The sequence below is a fragment of the Rutidosis leptorrhynchoides genome, chromosome 1, assembly GCF_046630445.1.
Source record: "Rutidosis leptorrhynchoides isolate AG116_Rl617_1_P2 chromosome 1, CSIRO_AGI_Rlap_v1, whole genome shotgun sequence".
NCBI lineage: Eukaryota > Viridiplantae > Streptophyta > Magnoliopsida > Asterales > Asteraceae > Rutidosis > Rutidosis leptorrhynchoides.
This window is the reverse complement of record NC_092333.1, coordinates 179456999-179476535: the sequence shown is the minus strand read 5'-3', so window position 1 is coordinate 179476535 and position 19537 is coordinate 179456999.

The window sequence follows — 19537 nt, the reverse complement described above, 5'->3', positions numbered from 1 at the left end:
AGGTGAGAGCAGAGGTCGTTTGTTACAAAAATGCGATTCGCATTATGCGTGAAAAGGGAAAACCTTTAATGGTGTACGGAGAAAAGAACAATGCGAAATTTAATCTTATTAGTAGTTTGAAGACGCAAAAACTAATAAGAAAAGGCTGTTACATCATTCTAGCACACATCAAGGAAGTTAAACCTGAAGAAAAGAACATCAGTGATGTTCCTGTCACAAAAGAATTTCTCGATGTATTTTCGAAAGAATTACCGGGATTACCCCCACATCGATCCGTTGAATTTTAAATAGACCTTGTACCAGGAGCTGCACCAATAGCTCGTGCTCTATACAGACTCGCACCCAGCAAAATGAAAGAATTACAAAGTCAGTTACAGGAACTTTTAGAGCGTGGTTTCATTCGACCAAGCACATCACCATGGGGAGCTCCTGTTTTGTTTGTCAAGAAGAAGGATGGTACATTTAGGTTGTGTATCAACTACCGAGAGTTGAACAAACTTACCATCAATAACCGTTACCCACTACTAAGAATTTACGACTTATTTGATCAACTACAAGGCTCGTCGGTTTATTCGAAGATTGATTTACGTTCTGGATATCATCAAATGCGGGTGAAGGAGGATGATATTCCGAAGACTGCTTTTAGAACGCGTTACGGTCATTACAAGTTTATGGTTATGCCGTTTGGATTTACTAACGCACCATCTGTATTCATGGACCTCATAAACCGAGTGTGTGGACCATACCTTGACAAGTTTGTCATTGTTTTCATCGATGACATACTTATTTACTCAAAGAATGACCAAGAGCACGAAGAACATTTGAGAAAAGTGCTAGAGTTGTTGAGGAAAGAAAAACTGTACGCTAAGTTTTCAAAGTGTGCATTTTGGTTGGAAGAAGTTCAATTCCTCGGTCACATAGTGAACAAAGAAGGTATTCAAGTGGATCCGGCAAAGATTGAAACCGTTGAAAATGGGAAACCCCGAAAACTCCGAAACACATACGCCAATTTTTAGGGCTAGCTGGTTATTACGGGAGATTCATCCAAGATTTTTCCAAAATAGCAAAACCCTTGACTGCGTTAACGCATAAAGGGAGGAAATTTGAATGGAAGGATGAACAAGAAAAAGCGTTTCAATTGTTGAAGAAAAAGTTAACTACGGCACCTATATTGTCATTACCTGAAGGGAATGATGTTTTTGTGCTATATTGTGACGCCTCAAAGCAAGGTCTCGGTTGTGTATTAATGCAACGAACGAAAGTAATTGCTTATGCGTCTAGACAATTGAAGATTCACGAGCAGAATTATACGACGCATGATTTGGAATTAGGCGCGGTTGTTTTTGCATTAAAGACTTGGAGGCACTACTTATATGAGGTCAAAAGTATTATATATACCGACCACAAAAGTCTTCAACACATATTTAATCAGAAACAACTGAACATGAGGTAGTGCAGATGGATTGAATTGTTGAATGATTACAACTTTGAGATTCGTTACCACCTGGGGAAGGAAAATGTGGTAGCCGACACCTTGAGCAGAAAGGACAGAGACCCTATTCGAGTAAAAGCTATGAATATAATGATTCACACTAACCTTACTACTCAAATAAAGGAGGCGCAACAAGTAGTTTTAAAAGAGGGAAACTTAAGGGATGAAATACCCAAAGGATCGGAGAAGCATCTTAATATTCGGGAAGACGGAACCCGGTATAGGGCTGAAAGAATTTGGGTACCAAAATTTGGAGATATGAGAGAAATGGTACTTAGAGAAGCTCATAAAACCAGATACTCAATACATCCTGGAACGGGAAAGATGTACAAGGATCTTAAGAAACATTTTTGGTGGCCAGGTATGAAAGCCGATGTTACTAAATATGTAGGAGAATGTTTGACGTGTTCTAAGGTCAAAGCTGAGCATCAGAAACCGTCAGGTCTACTTCAACAACCCGAAATCCCGGAATGGAAATGGGAAAACATTACCATGGATATTATCACTAAATTGCCAAGGACTGCAAGTGGTTTTGATACTATTTGGGTAATAGTTGATCGTCTCACCAAATCAGCACACTTCCTGCCAATAAGAGAAGATGACAAGTTGGAGAAGTTAGCACGACTGTATTTGAAGAAAGTTGTCTCCATACATGGAATACCAATCTCTATTATCTCTGATAGGGATGGCAGATTTATTTCAAGATTCTGGCAGACATTACAGCAAGCATTAGGAACTCGTCTAGACATGAGTACTGCCTATCATCCACAAACTGATGGGTAGAGCAAAAGGACGATACAAACGCTTGAAGACATGCTACGAGCATGTGTTATTGATTTCGGAAATTGTTACCGTTAGCAGAATTTTCCTACAACAACAGCTACCATTCAAGCATTGAGATGGCACCGTTTGAAGCACTTTATTGTAGAAAGTGCAGGTCTTCGATTTGTTGGAGTAAAGTGGGGGATAGACAGATTACGGGTCCAAAGATAATACAAGAAACTACCTAGAAGATCATCCAAATTCAACAACGGTTGAAAACTGCCCAAAGTCGACAAAAGAGCTACGCGGACATTAAAAGAAAAGATATAGAATTTGAAATTGGAGAGATGGTCATGCTTAAAGTTGCACCTTGGAAAGGCGTTGTTCGATTTGGTAAACGGGGGAAATTAAATCCAAGGTATATTGGACCATTCAAGATTATTGATCGTGTCGGACCAGTTGCTTACCGACTTGAATTATCACAACAACTCGCGGCTGTACATAACACTTTTCACGTCTCAAATTTGAAGAAATATTTTGCTAAAGAAGATCTCACTATTCTGTTAGACGAAATCCAAATCAATGAAAAACTTCAATTCATCGAAGAACCCGTTGAAATAATGGATCGTGAGGTTAAAAGACTTAAGCAAAACAAGATACCAATTGTTAAAGTTCGATGAAATGCTCGTAGAGGACCCGAGTTCACCTGGGAATGAGAAGATCAGATGAAGAAGAAATACCCGCACTTATTTCCAGAAGATACGTCAAGACCTCCAACTGCTTAAAATTTCGGGACGAAATTTATTTAACGGGTAGGTACTGTAGTGACCCGAACTTTTTCATGTTTATATATATTAAATGAAATTTATATTTATATGATTAAGTGTTTCCAAAATGTTAAGCAATCAAACTTGTTAAAACTTGATTAATTGAAATAGGTTTTATATAGACAATTGACCACCCAAGTTGACCGGTGATTCACGAACGTTAAAACTTGTAAAAACTATATGATGTCATATATATGGATATATATATATATATATATAGTTAACATGGTATTATGATAAGTAAACATATCATTAAGTATATTAACAATGAACTACATATGTAAAAACAAGACTACTAACTTAAGGATTTCGAACGAGGCATATATGTAACGATTATCGTTGTAACGACATTTAAATGTATATAAATATAAATATAAATATATATATATATATATATATATATATATATATCATATTAAGATATATTAATATATCATAATATCATGATAATATAATAATTTAACATCTCATTAGATATAATAAACAATGGGTTAACAACACTAAATGAGATCGTTAACTTAAAGGTTTCAAAACAACACTTACATGTAACGACTAACGATGACTTAACGACTCAGTTAAAATGTATGTACATGTAGTGTATTTAGATGTATTAATATACTTTTGGAAGACTTTAAGACATATATCAAAACACTCATACTTAACGAAAATGATTACAGTTACATTCCCATTCTTTTTTCATCAAGAATTCTAGTCGTATTTATACCCGTATTATACACAGCTACTAGACGTACTTACTATGGGTATATATCAATAGGAACTAGCATGGGATTCCACTCTTGATTATGTCATGTATGACTAATTAATTTTAACTTCTACCATGAACTAGTCAACTAACTAGAACTCCTTTTAACCCCGCTCACCACTCACCACTTATCACTCATCATTCACTCCATTTCACTCCCAATTCTCTTTCTAATTCTCTCTCAACACACACACACACACACACACTTATGAATGAATTTTTCCAGTAGCTAATCATCATCTTCATCAAAAATTACTTCAAGAATCAAGCTATAATCATCTTAGGAAGAACACTTCAAGAACACTTCGAAAATCCTTTCAAGTTTACTAGTTTATTTCCAAGCTTTCTAATCCATTCCAAGTAATCATCTAAGATCAAGAAACCTTTGTTATTTACAGTAGGTTATCTTTCTTATTCAAGGTAATATTCATATTCAAACTTTGATTCAATTTCTATAACTATAACTATCTTAATTCGAGTAAAAATCTTACTTGAACTTGTTTTGTGTCATGATCCTGCTTCAAGAACATTCAAGCCATCCAAGATCCTTTGAAGCTAGATCATTTCTTGTCACTTCCAGTAGGTTTACGTACTAAAATTGAGGTAGTAATGATGTTCATAACATCATTCAATTCATATATATAAAACTATCTTATTCAAAGGTTTAAACTCGTAATCACTAGAACATAGTTTAGTTAATTCTAAACTTGTTCACAAACAAAAGTTAATCCTTCTAAATTGACTTTTAAAATCAACTAAACACATGTTCTATATCTATATGATATGCTAACTTAATGATTTAAAACAGAAAAACACGAAAAACACCGTAAAACCGGATATACGCCGTCGTAGTAACACCGCGGGCTGTTTTGGGTTAGTTAATTAAAAACTATGATAAACTTTGATTTAAAAGTTGTTCTTCTGGGAAAATTATTTTTCTTATGAACATGAAACTATATCCAAAAATCATGGTTAAACTCAAAGTGGAAGTATGTTTTCCAAAATGGTCATCTAGACGTCGTTCTTTCGACTGAAATGACTACCTTTACAAAAATGACTTGTAACCTGTATTTTTGACTATAAACTTATACTTTTTCTTTTTAGATTCATAAACTTAAGTTCAATATGAAACCATAGCAACTTGAAACACTCAAAACTGATTTAAAACGAAGAAGTTATGGGTAAAACAAGATTGGATATTTTTGCTTATTGTAGCTACGTGAAAATTGGTAACAAATCTATATTAATCATATCCTACCTAACTTATATTGTATTATACATGTATTCTAATATATTATGTAATCTTGGGATACCATAGATATGTATGCAAATGTTTTGACATATCATATCGACCCATCTATATATATTATTTGGAACAACCATAGACACTCTATATGCAGTAATGTTGGAGTTAGCTATACAGGGTTGAGGTTGATTCCAAAAATATATATACTTTGAGTTGTGATCTAGCCTGAGACGTGTATACACTGGGTCATGGATTGATTCAAGATAATATATATCGATTTATTTTTGTACATCTAACTATGGACAACTAGATGTAGGTTACTTACTAACAAGGACAGCTGACTTAATAAACTTAAAACAGTAAAACGTATTAAAAATGTTGTAAATATATTTTGAACATACTTTGATATATATGTACATATTTGTTATAGGTTCATGAATTGACCAATGGCCAAGTCATACTTCCCAACGAAGTAAAAATCTGTGAAAGTGAGTTATAGTCCCACTTTTAAAAATCTAATATTTTGGGATGAGAATACATGTAATTTTATAAATGTTTTACGAAATAGACACAAGTAAATGAAACTACATTATATGGGTGAATGATCGAAGCCTAATATGCCTCTTTTTAGCTTGGTAGCCTAAGAATTTAGGAACAGACCCTCAAATTGACGCGAATCCTAAAGATAGATCTATCGGGCCCAACAAGCCCCATTCTAGAATTTGGAATGCTTTAGTACTTTGATTTTATCATGTCTGATGGGTGTCCCGGAATGATGGGGATATTCTATATGCATCTTGTTAATGTCGGTTACCAGGTGTTCACTATATGAATGATTTTTATCTCTATGTATGGGCTGTATATTGAAATATGAAATCTTGTGGTCCATTACTATGATTTGATAATATATAGGTTAAACCTATAACTCACCAACATTTTTGTTCACGTTTTAAGCATGTTTATTCTCAGGTGATTATTAAGAGCTTCCGCTGTTACATACTAAAATAAGGACAAGATTTGAAGTCCATGCTTTTATGATATTATGTAAAAACTGCATTCAAGAAACTTATTTTTGATGTAATATATTCTTATTGTAAACCATTATGTAATGGTCGTGTGTAAACGGTATATTTTAGATTATCATTATTTGATAATCTACGTAATGCTTTTTAAACCTTTATCGATAAAATAAAGGTTATGGTTGTTTTAAAAATTAATGCAGTCTTTGAAAAATGTCTCATATAGAGGTCAAAACCTCGCGACGAAATCAATTAATATGGAACGTTTATAATCAATATGAACGGGACATTTCAATCTGCACCATCTGCGTCACCTGCCCCATCTGTACCACCTGCCCTACCAGCATCCCCCGTCGTCGAGGAACTGACGAGGGAAGTGCATGAAAGGACCCGTTCATATACATTATAAACGATTCACAATAGTTGATTACATCGCGAGGTATTTGACCTCTATAAGATACATTTTACAAACATTGCATTCGTTTTTAAAAGACAAACTTTCTTTACATCAAAAATTGACAGGCATGCATAGCAATTCATAATATCCACTATCCAAAGATAAATTGACTTAATAATAATCTTTGATGAACTCAATGACTTGAATGCAACGTTCTTCGAAATATGCCATGAATGACTTCAAGTGATATCCTTAAATTGAACAAATTCACAATGGAAGATTTCTTTCATACATGAGAATAAACATGCTTTAAAGTGTCAACCAAAAGGTTGGTGAGTTCATTAGTTTATCATAATCGATCATTTTCATCATTTTAATAGACCACAAGAATTTCATTTTCATTTCTCATAAATATGCGTCCCATGAATAGAGACAAAAATCATTCATATGGATTGAACACCTGGTAACCGACATTAACAAGATGCATATAAGAATATGCCCATCATTTCGGGACATCCATCGGACATGATATAAAAACTCGAAGTACTAAAGCATCCGGTACTTTGGATGGGGTTTGTTAGGCCCAATAGATCTATCTTTAGGATTCGCGTCAATTAGTAGATCGGTTTACTAATTCTTAGGCTACCAAGCAAAAGGGGTATATTCGGCTTTGATCATTCAACCATATAATGTAGTTTCGATTACTTGTGTCTATTTCGTAAAACATTTATAAAAATTTCGCATGTATTCTCAACCCAAAAACATAAAGGGTAAAAAGGCAAATGAAACTCACCATACTGTATTTCGTAGAAAAAATACATATAACGTCATTGAACAAGTGCAAGGTTGGCCTCGGATTCACGAACCTAAATTAATTATATATATTTATATGTTGGTCAATATTTGTCTAATAATTTAGGTCGGGTCATAGTGTACCACAATCCTAATGCTCGAGACTAATATGCAATAGTCAACAAAAGTCAATTTGACTTAAAATGATTTCCAAAATTTATACATGATTATTATATAGTTTAAATATCGTCGTTTTATATTTTTAAATATTTTTAAAAGATTTATTAGAGTAAATAATATAATTCATTTATTAATAAATAAAACTTTATATAAAAATATACTTTTATATATCGTAAGTAATAAAATTTATAAAGTTCATTTAATATCATAAACATATTATGATAGGTTTTATTAAGGTAATTATATTATTTGTATTACATATTTATTTAATAAAAATAACATTGATAATAATAATAAGTAAAAGTTGTATTATTTTGTAATAATAATTATTATTATTCTATTAATAACAATATCAATATTTGTATTTACAAAAAAATGATATTATGCTAAAATGATAATTCTAATTATGATAACTTTAATATTTACGATACTTTTTAATATTAACTTTAAAATAATAATTTTATTTAAAATGGTAATAATAATAATATTTTATAATAACAATGACATTTCTATGATAATTTTTGTTAAAATGATAGTTTTAATACTAACGACACTTTTAATAATAATAGTAATGATAAAAATACTAAAAATGATAATTTTATCTAAATCAATATCTTACAATATTTTAATTTCATCATGATACTCATACACATTATTTCTTAATCGATTCATTTAATAGCTTTTAATCGTCTTTTATATCGCGTTCATGTTAATGATAATAATAGTAATTATAATAATTAGGTGTTACTAATATTAGTTTCTAGTTATAATAATACAAATGGTAATAAATATTACGATAATATTAATGATAATACTTTTTATGGATAAGGATACTAATAATAATCATAATAATAATAAGAATAATAATAATAATAATAATAATAATAATAATAATAATAATAATAATAATAATAATAATAATAATAATAATAATAATTAGATAAAAACTAGAACGATGATAATAAAGACGATAATAATAATCATTTTTAATAATAATACAAAAATTCAATTGACTATAACTTCTAATCCGTTCATCGAAACCATTCAATATCTAAATGAAAAGTTCTTAATTTTTCACTAGCTTTCCAATGACATGCATATCTTATACCTTATCTCAACCGCATATGTAACTAATTCAGGATTTAACATATCCTATCTAATGGCAATATCAAAAGTACAAGCATGCATAATCCTATATACTCGAGCACTAGTCAGGGATACACTATTAATATGTAAAAATTAAGTTATGAGTGCTTACGTATCAATATTGAGATTCAATATTGCAGGAAAGGTACGTAGACGCAACGAAGACGATAAACACTAGGTTGACCTCACGAGCATACCCATGATCCATACCCATAACTTCCATAGCTATAACCCATAATTTCCTTAGCCCTATCCCACTCGAAAATTCATTTTGAAATCACGCGAGCAGAACCTCGTCGCAGTATTTTATGTATAATACATAATAATATCACCTCTACTGATACTAATAATAATAATAAGATTAATAATAATAATCTTAATAATAATAATAATATTAATAATAATAATAATAATAATAATAATAATAATAATAATAATAATAATAATAATAATAATAATAATAATAATAATAATAATAAATATATAATATAGAGAGAGTAGAGATTTTGAGATGTATGGATTCGGGTACCAGGCGATCGAGCTTTTATGTATGTTTTGGCCAACCACACCCCATGCGATCGCATGGGGTTTGTGGTATTAAATCTTCCGATCGCATGATCTCGTGTACCAGCTGGAATCCATTTCACTCCTCTGCCGACACTCGTTTTATATTTATTTTTATATATATTATATTTAATTTATATAATTACTTATATATTATATTATATTTACGTTCATGGTAAAAATGTAATTTTTACACAAATGACAAGGACGTTGTCACTCGACTCATGTGTCTTTTCTGGTTTCTCGAACGCATTTTCGTACGTTTAGAAAACTAGCCTTTTACGTTACGCGACGTGTACACTTATTAATAATTTGACTTACTCATCAATAAATTACCTTATAAAAAATGTAACTTATAAAATTGAGCGTTGTGGTTATTTGCTTCTATAAATCAGTGGTTCGTTGTTTGTCAAAATATATTAGTTTAAATCAGGACGTTTTATGACTAAGTTAAAATATATATATATATTTTTATTTAGAATTGTAAATTTGTACATAATATATATGCTTGAAATATTTATCTAATGATATAATATTTATTCTTTCAAAACCAATTATATTTCAAAGTTCGTTTTATATAATTTAACTCGTTTTAAATAATAGTAGTTATTTTACCAAATAATATTTTTAATATGAAAACTAAATAGTTGATTTATCAAGGGACACGATTTAATCAAAGTAAAGTACATTTTTGAAATTTAAAACGGAAATGATTACTAACTTTTGACTAACTCTCGTTAATGACACTTTTGTAAATCACATTTACCAAATATTCCGGATACCGTTAAAAAGGAAAGGTTTTCTAAATCAAAGTGGACCTCTCAACGGAGACTCGTAATCATACAATGTATCTGATAAATCAATCATTTGATATTATCTTCTAATTTTATTGATAAACATATTGAAACAAATACGTTCATGTAAAGCATTATACGTTTAAATACTTTGTTGACATTTTCAAGTTATAATATATACACATATACATACATAATCATATATGTTCATTTAATGGTTCGTGAATCGTTGGAATTTAGTCGAGGTTAAATGAATGTATGAACACAGTTTAAAATTCTTGAGATTTAACTTAACAAACTTTGCTTATGGTGTCGGAAACATATAAAGATTAAAGTTTAAATTTGTTCGGAAATTTCCGGGTCGTCACAGTACCTACTCGTTAAAGAAATTTTATCCCGAAATTTGATTGAGATGGTCATGGCTGACAATAAGTACGTTTTCATGATGCATGCGAGCTGAAAATTAAAGTTTTATCATCAGTGAGTAATATAGATAAAACAATTTGGTTACGCGAAGAGTATAAATGAAGTTATCACAAAGGAGTGAAATGAGTAGGTAAAGTTTCGCCATATCTTTTGACGTAGACAGGTTGATTTTCAGAGTTCAAGAGATTTGGAGAAGGTCTTAGTAACAAGATTTGATTCTTCGGAAATCAAGGAAATTAGGATCCGCTTTAAATGCGATCATCTGTTTTGATTGCTCTGTCGAATATTTCACTATAAATCCACCCCTTCGTTTCCTTACAACTCACACCTTCTATTCTTTCTCCTTAATTCATACCTTAAAGTATTTGTCAATATGCTCCATCCAGTGCTGATTCTGGATATACTTCTAACTTTCATATCTGTCATTCTTCTTTTTCATCTACTGCCGGAAGAATCTATTTACTTCTACTATACCCTTGGATTTATAATATTATTAGTCCTCCCATGTCTTTATATCGCTATATGTATCGATATATACGGTTTGTGATTTTTAGGTTGTTATTGGGCTTTATATCTTCTCTTATATTTCGAAGCCCCTGCTTCTGTTTTCTATAATCATTGTCATCCCCAGTTAATGCTCTCTTTTATTTGCTGCGATTTATACCCCAATTTCTATTTCGAAGTTTTGTCCCTTCGTTTCTTCTTCTTGCGATTAGGCATCGCTTGTAATGGTCCAGAATTCGCAGATATGAATTTCGAAATGAACATTGTTAATGTTCTAAGAAGGAAGTTGTAATGGTACGATCTTGACTTGTCAAATTACTAGAATACCTCGGAAAAGGCCGAATCATCAAGAAATATTTTCTTGATAATTTAGAGGTTAAAGAGAATACAAGAGTCGTGTAACATAGCACATGATGGCGTTATGATCTGTGAATCATAACGTTCCATTTAGAAACTCAGCATGATTTACTGTAATATAATCACGTTGATCAAGTGTCATTATATTATACTAACTTATGCTTCAGCTCCCAACACTACTTTAAAAATATTCCTATTTTAAACTTGAATGTTTCAGAATTTAGAAACTAAAATAGTTTCTTTTATGATGTAATACAGATAGCGCAAAAAGGTAAATGATTTCAGATAAGAATAATTATGGAATTATCTTCAGAAATATGGAGGATATTTATAATGAAAGATACGATGATATCTTAGAATTTCTAATATCAAAGAGTGATGAAGAATATTGTCCGTAAGGGTTTAGAGTAAGGAGTAAGGTATTCGTTAATGACTTCAGCAAACACTGAATCATTTGGATTCTTTGAAGGCAGGTTCAGTCTTTGTGATTTGTCCACAGCCTCCTTCATACTTTGCTCAATCCGTTTTCCAGTTCTAAAACTTCTCTTTTTCTGAGCTTTGCCAATACACTAATCTTTATCATCAAACTTTTTACTGCTAAGGTCGTTTACAGTTTTTGTTGCTTCATCAGCATTTCGAGAACTAGTTCGCGATTCATAGTGTTTTTCAGAAACTTCACATTCGAAGTATGTAAGTCTTGGAGATAGACGTTATATGTATAACTGTTGGCGTCAACATGCTGTGAGATTTCAAAATACTGATTGCTAATTCCCAATGATTCGTATGGCAATTCTCGTTACAAGAGGCAGATGAGTAACTGATGGGTTTTGATAAATATAATGACTTTTCGGAAAATCCCAGATCATTACGGTTGCTGATAAGTTTACTGCTAATGTGGCGAGATATGAAAGGTTCCCCGGTAACAATGACGAAAGGGCAACATATATATCAAGGTTATAATAAAGCTATTTCGACTGAAAAATGGAAGTTGATTTGTTGGAGCTGTGACAAATCTGGCTACTTTGGAAGGGATTGAAAATTTATTTTTGCTAATAAATGCCAAAGGTCTTGGCGCTAGTACGTGTGATTTTGGTTTCGAGAGTTTTTCAGGTACATAACTGTGGGTAACATGTGGTTGGATCATCATCTTGATTATTCATTATCTGAAGTGTCTTCAGGAATTTCGGAGAGTTTGAACACAGTTTGTAATCGTTAATATACATATGATGTTCTAGCACAGTTTTGAAGTCAAAGTATAGCTTTAAAAGATATAGGAATCTAAGAGTGATGATACTGGTTATATTTCGAATTGAATTCTGCAATTTCAAAATCAGAATATGTAATTGAATTCGAATGAGTATGGTTATTTTGATTTTCTAAGAAATAATGTATATTGTTGTAAAAGTATTAAATATAGTTGATGTTTGCTGAATTAGGTTCGAAGAATGTATCATATTAATTGTGAATTTATATATCTCTCGGGTGTTACATACCCGTTAAAAAAAATTCACAATTAATATTTTGTACAACAGAATTTTTTTACAGTCTTTTATGAAAATATATATGTTCATATTTTCTTTAGATGTAACATAGATTTAATGAGTTAATATTAAATTAAACTCATTTGATTTACGGTTGAAACTAGAATTGAATAATTCCTAAAACTTTACAAATTACATAACTTTTACGAAGTATTTCTTCAATGAATTATGAATCAATACTTCGTTATTTATTGATGCACGATGTTGGTGTTCGTGGAATTCTTGTGAACTTCGCAAAGTATGAATGATGTTATCTAAAAAGTTTTGAGTACATCGATGATGAAAGTGTAAAATCAAACCTATATTTGAATAATACACTTGATTTATTATGAAATGGAATTCATTGAATTGAAACAGAGATCGTAGTTAACAATGGTTAAGTTGTTAAGGAAGGGTGTACATCATAGCATATTAGTAATATGAATTAACCGAGTAGTTAGGATTCACACATAATAGCTTAGTACGAAAAGTTTTATTATGGTTTAAAAATTTATATATATAAGATATACATATAAATACTTCGGTAGAAATGAGTTAATACTTCATAACTCATTGATATGACATACTTGTTATTGATTTATAATGATGTTCACAGTGATTCTTGAACTGATGGAGTTTGTGATGTTATAGGTGCTGCTGATTTTGACGATGCTGACTGCACTGACTGTGCTGGTGATGCTACGGTATTGTTGATGCTGTTGGTAAAATAAGTCTAGCTTGTAAATCCCGCACCATTCTTTGTCAAGATTTCTCCTATTTTGGTTTATTTATTTGATTTATGGTTAGGTCTAGAATAAGTAATCTCTAAAATTTTAGAGATTACATAATCACCGTAAAAATTTTCTCCGATGAAGTTATGAATTAATACTTCATCATTTGTTGTTGTTGGTCTTCATTGTTATCTATAGGGCGTATGACGTTGATGCTCGTGGGACAGATTGTGAAGTTGAGGTTTACGACGCGGTTGTGGTTGGGGTGGTAATGGTACTATTGATGTTGATGATGGTGGTACTGGTTATGCTGTTGGTGCTGCTGCTGGTGTTTGTAACCTTTGCACCATATTCTCCAAAGCCGCTACCCGAGCGCGAAGCTCGTTGACTTCTTCTATTACACCGGTGTGATTGTCGGTTCGGAAGAGTGGATAAATAAAATCTAGAATTTGATGTAGTATATAATCGTGACGAGATACTCTAGAAATGAGAGAGAAAATGGTGTTTCAGACAGGTTCGTCGGTAAGTGCTTCAGGTTCTTCGCCAAGGGGGCAGTGTGGTGGATGGAAAGGATCGCCTTCTTCTTGTCTCCAATGATTAAGGAGGCTACGAACCCATCCCCAATTCATCCAGAATAGATGATGGCTGATTGGTTGATCCATTCCGGTCACACTGCTTTCGGAGCTTGAGTGACTTGAACTAATGATGAGTTCCATTTTGTACGAATGAATAAAAGATTTTTCGATATGAAATGATTTTCTGGCTATCGGATGATATTCTAATTACATAGAATATCTATATATATATATAGAGCAAAAGATTTCGTAGATTACGGAGGAATTTACGAAATATGTCAGGCAAAGTTTACAGTAATAGATACGCTAAGATATGAATTAGCAGATACGCTAAGATATGAATTTTGTCTATACACTATTCATGCAATCAATGCAGTAAGACGTGCCTAGACTAAGAATGATAAGCAGGTAATTTCATAAGGATGATAAGTAGGTAATTTTCGACACAAAATGATAAGCAAAACTTTTAACATGCAGACACGGTCGAAGTCCAGACTCACTAATGCATCCTAACGACTTACCAGTTAGACACACTAATGCAGACCTGGTTCGCTAAGACCACCGCTCTGATACCAAATGAAAGGACCCGTTCATATACATTATAAATGATTCACAATAGTTGATTACATCACGAGGTATTTGACCTCTATATGATACATTTTACAAACACTGCATTCGTTTTTAAAAGACAAACTTTCTTTACATCAAAAATTGATAGGCATGCATACCATTTCATAATATCCACTATCCAATGATAAATTGACTTAATAATAATCTTTGATGAACTCAATGACTCGAATGCAACGTTCTTCGAAATATGCCATGAATGACTTCAAGTAATATCCTTAAATTGAACAAATGCACAGCGGAAGATTTCTTTCATACCTGATAATAAACATGCTTTAAAGTGTCAACCAAAAGGTTGGTGAGTTCATTAGTTTATCATAATCGATCATTTTCATCATTTTAATAGACCACAAGAATTTCATTTTCATTTCTCATAAATATACGTCCATGCATAGAGACAAAAATCATTCATATGGATTGAACACCTGGTAACCAACATTAACAAGATGCATATAAGAATATCCCCATCATTCCGGGACATCCATCAGACATGATATAAAAACTCGAAGTACTAAAGCATCCGGTACTTTGGATGGGGTTTGTTAGGCCCAATAGATCTATCTTTAGGATTCGTGTCAATTAGTAGATCGGTTTACTAATTCTTAGGCTACCAAGAAAAAGGGGCATATTCGGCTTCGATCATTCAACCATATAATGTAGTTTCGATTACTTGTGTCTATTTCGTAAAACATTTATAAAAATTTCGCATGTATTCTCAGCCCAAAAATATAAAGGGTAAAAAGGCAAATGAAACTCACCATACTATATTTCGTAGTAAAAATACATATAACGTCATTGAACAAGTGCAAGGTTGGCCTCAGATTCATGAACCTAAATTAATTATATATATTTATATGTTGGTCAATATTTGTCTAACAATTTAGGTCGGGTCATAGTTTACCACAATCCTAATGCTCGAGACTAATATGCAATAGTCAACAAAAGTCAATTTGACTTAAAATGATTTTCAAAATTTATACATGATTATTATATAGTTTAAATATCGTTGTTTTTTATTTTTAAATATTTTTAAAAGATTTATTAGAGTAAATAATATAATTCATTTATTAATAAATAAAACTTTATATAAAAATATACTTTTATATATCTTAATTAATAAAATTTATAAAGTTCATTTAATATCATAAAAATATTATGATAGGTTTTATTAAGGTAATTATATTATTTGAATTACATATTTATTTAATAAAAATAACATTGATAATAATAATAAGTAAAAGTTGTATTATTTTGTAATAATAATTATTATTATTCTATTAATAATAATATCAATATTTGTATTTACAAAAAAAAATGATATTATGATAAAATGATAATTCTAATTATGATAACTTTAATATTTACGATACTTTTTAATATTAACTTTAAAATAATAATTTTATTTAAAATGGTAATAATAATAATATTTTATAATAACAATGACATTTCTATGATAATTTTTATTAAAATGATAGTTTTAATACTAACGATACTTTTAATAATAATAGTAATGATAAAAATAATAAAAATGATAATTTTATCTAAATCAATATCTTTCAATATTTTAATTTCATCATGATACTCATACACATTATTTCTTAATCGATTCATTTAATAGTTTTTAATCGTCTTTTATATCGCGTTCATGTTAATGATAATAATAGTAATTATAATAATTATGTGTTACTAATATTAGTTTCTAGTTATAATAATACAAATGGTAATAAATATTACGATAATATTAATGATAATATTTTTTATGGATAATGATACTAATAATAATCATAATAAGAATAATAAGAATAATAATAATAATAATAATAATAATAATAATAATAATAATAATAATAATAATAATAATAATAATAATAATAATAATAATAATAATAATAATAATAATAATTAGATAAAAACTAGAACGATGATAATAACAACGATAATAATAATCATTTTTAATAATAATACAAAAATTCAATTGACTATAACTTCTAATCCGTTCATCGAAATCATTCGATATCTAAATGAAAAGTTTTTAATTTTTCGCTAGTTTTCCAATGACATGCATATCTTATATCTTATCTCAACCGCATATGTAACTAATTCAGGATTCAACATATCCTATCTAATGGTAATATCAAAAGTACAAGCATGCATAATCTTATATACTCGAGCACTAGTCAGGGATACACTATTAATATGTAAAAATTAAGTTATGAGTGCTTACGTATCAATATTGAGATTCAATATTGCAGGAAAGGTACGTAGACGCAATGAAGACGATAAACACTAGGTTGATCCCATGATCCATACCCATAACTTCCATAGCTATAACCCATAATTTCCTTAGCCCTATCCCACTCGAAAACTCATTTTGAAATCACACGAGCAGAACCTCGTCGCAGTATTTTATGTATAATACATAATAATATCACCTCTACTAATACTAATAATAATAATAAGATTAATATTAATAATCTTAATATTAATAATAATAATAATAATAATAAATATATAATATAGAGAGAGTAGAGATTTAGAGATGTATGGATTCGGGTACCAGGCGATCGAGCTTTTATGTATGTTTTGGCCAACCACACCCCATGCAATCGCATGGGGTTTGTGGTATTAAATCATGCGATCGCATGATCTCGTATACCAGCTGGAATCCATTTCACTCCTCTGCCGACACTCGTTTTATATTTATTTATATATATATTATATTTAATTTATATAATTACTTATATATTATATTATATTTAAGTTCATGGTAAAAATGTAATTTTTACACAAATGACAAGGGCGTTGTCACTCGACTCATGTGTCTTTTCTGGTTTCTCGAACGCATTTTCGTACGTTTAGAAAACTAGCCTTTTACGTTACGCGGCGTGTACCCTTATTAATAATTTGACTTACTTATCAATAAATTTCCTTATAAAAAATGTAACTTATAAAATTGAGCGTTGTGGTTATTTTCTTCTATAAATCAGTGGTTCGTTGTTTGTCAAAATATATTAGTTTAAATCAGGACGTTTTATGACTAAGTTAAAATATATATATATATTTTTATTTAGAATTGTAAATTTGTACATAATATATATGCTTGAAATATTTATCTAATGATATAATATTTAGTCTTTCAAAACCAATTATATTTCAAAGTTCGTTTTATATAATTTAACTCGTTTTAAATAATAGTAGTTATTTTACCAAATAATATTTTTAATATGAAAACTAAATAGTTGATTTATCAAGGGACACGATTTAATCAAAGTAAAGTACACTTTTGAAATTTAAAACGGAAATGATTACTAACTTTTGACTAACTCTCGTTAATGACACTTTTGTAAATCACATTTACCAAATATTCCGGATACCGTTAAAAAGAAAAGGTTTTCTAAATCAAAGTGGACCTCTCAACGGAGACTCGTAATCATACAATGTATCTGATAAATCAATCATTTGATATTATCTTCTAATTTTATTGATAAACATATTGAAACAAATGCGTTCATGTAAAGCATTATACGTTTAAATACTTTGTTGACATTTTCAAGTTATAATATATACACATATACATACATAATCATATATGTTCATTTAATGGTTCGTGAATCGTTGGAATTTAGTCTAGGTTAAATGAATGTATGAACACAGTTTAAAATTCTTGAGATTTAACTTAACAAACTTTGCTTATCGTGTCGGAAACATATAAAGATTAAAGTTTAAATTTGTTCGGAAATTTCCGGGTCGTCACTGTGCATACCCTCCGTGCTCGGGTAACTGAGCTCGAGGATCAGATGTCCCACCTGATGGACATCATTTACCTACCATCACCATAGGGCTATCGTATTAGATTTCATTATGTAACCTCGTTAGTAGTTTCATGTTTTACTTAAGTATTGTACGAACCTTATGAAGATGTATGCAACTTTCTTATTAATGAATGAAACTTAATGTTGTTTAATTATTATACGGTGTTCTATTTAAGTTATTACATGATGGTTTTCGTGCTATCTGCAACTAGCTTGCCATGCTTAGTTAACGTGTATTGTGATGTTTCCCAATTGATTACCTTATGCTATAGCATTATGAATTATTGAATGCGGAATTTTGACTTAAGTCGAAACTTTTGTTTGGAAGATCCATGCCAAACGGAAGAGGTTCGCGAGAAATCCCCACTGCAGCTCAGCTCAAGGAAATGATAGATGCTCGAGTAGCCTCGGCTATGGCAAATGCCAACCCTGCTCCAGCTCCACCGGCCATCCCAGCTGTTCAGAATGGGTGTACATTCAAGGAGTTCCAGAGCTGCAAGCCCCACAATTTCAGTGGTACTGAAGGACCAGTTAGGCTGACGAGATAGTTTGAGAAGTTGGAATCTGTATTCCGTGTGAGTAACTGCTCCGAATTAAACAAAACTAAGTACGCCTCCTGTACGCTATCGGATGGCGCTTTAATCTGGTGGAACACACTCGCAAAAGCTAAGGGAATTGACGAGGCTTATGCTACATCATGGGAGGAGTTTAAGAGTGCTATGATCGAGGAGTATTGCCTCCGAACCAAAATTCAAAAGATGGAAGCGGAGTTTTGGGAACTGAAGGTTGTAGGGACTGATCTTGATGGCTATAACCGAAGATACTTGGAGTTAGCTTTGATGTGCCCCACAATGGTTACTCTCGAGTACAAGCGGATGGAGAGGTATCTGTGGGGACTCCCCGAGGACATTCAAGGAAATGTCACTTCATCGAAACCAGCGAATGTCCCAGAAGCTATGCGTATGGCGCACACCCTGATGAATCAAATTACCCGCCAGGAGCC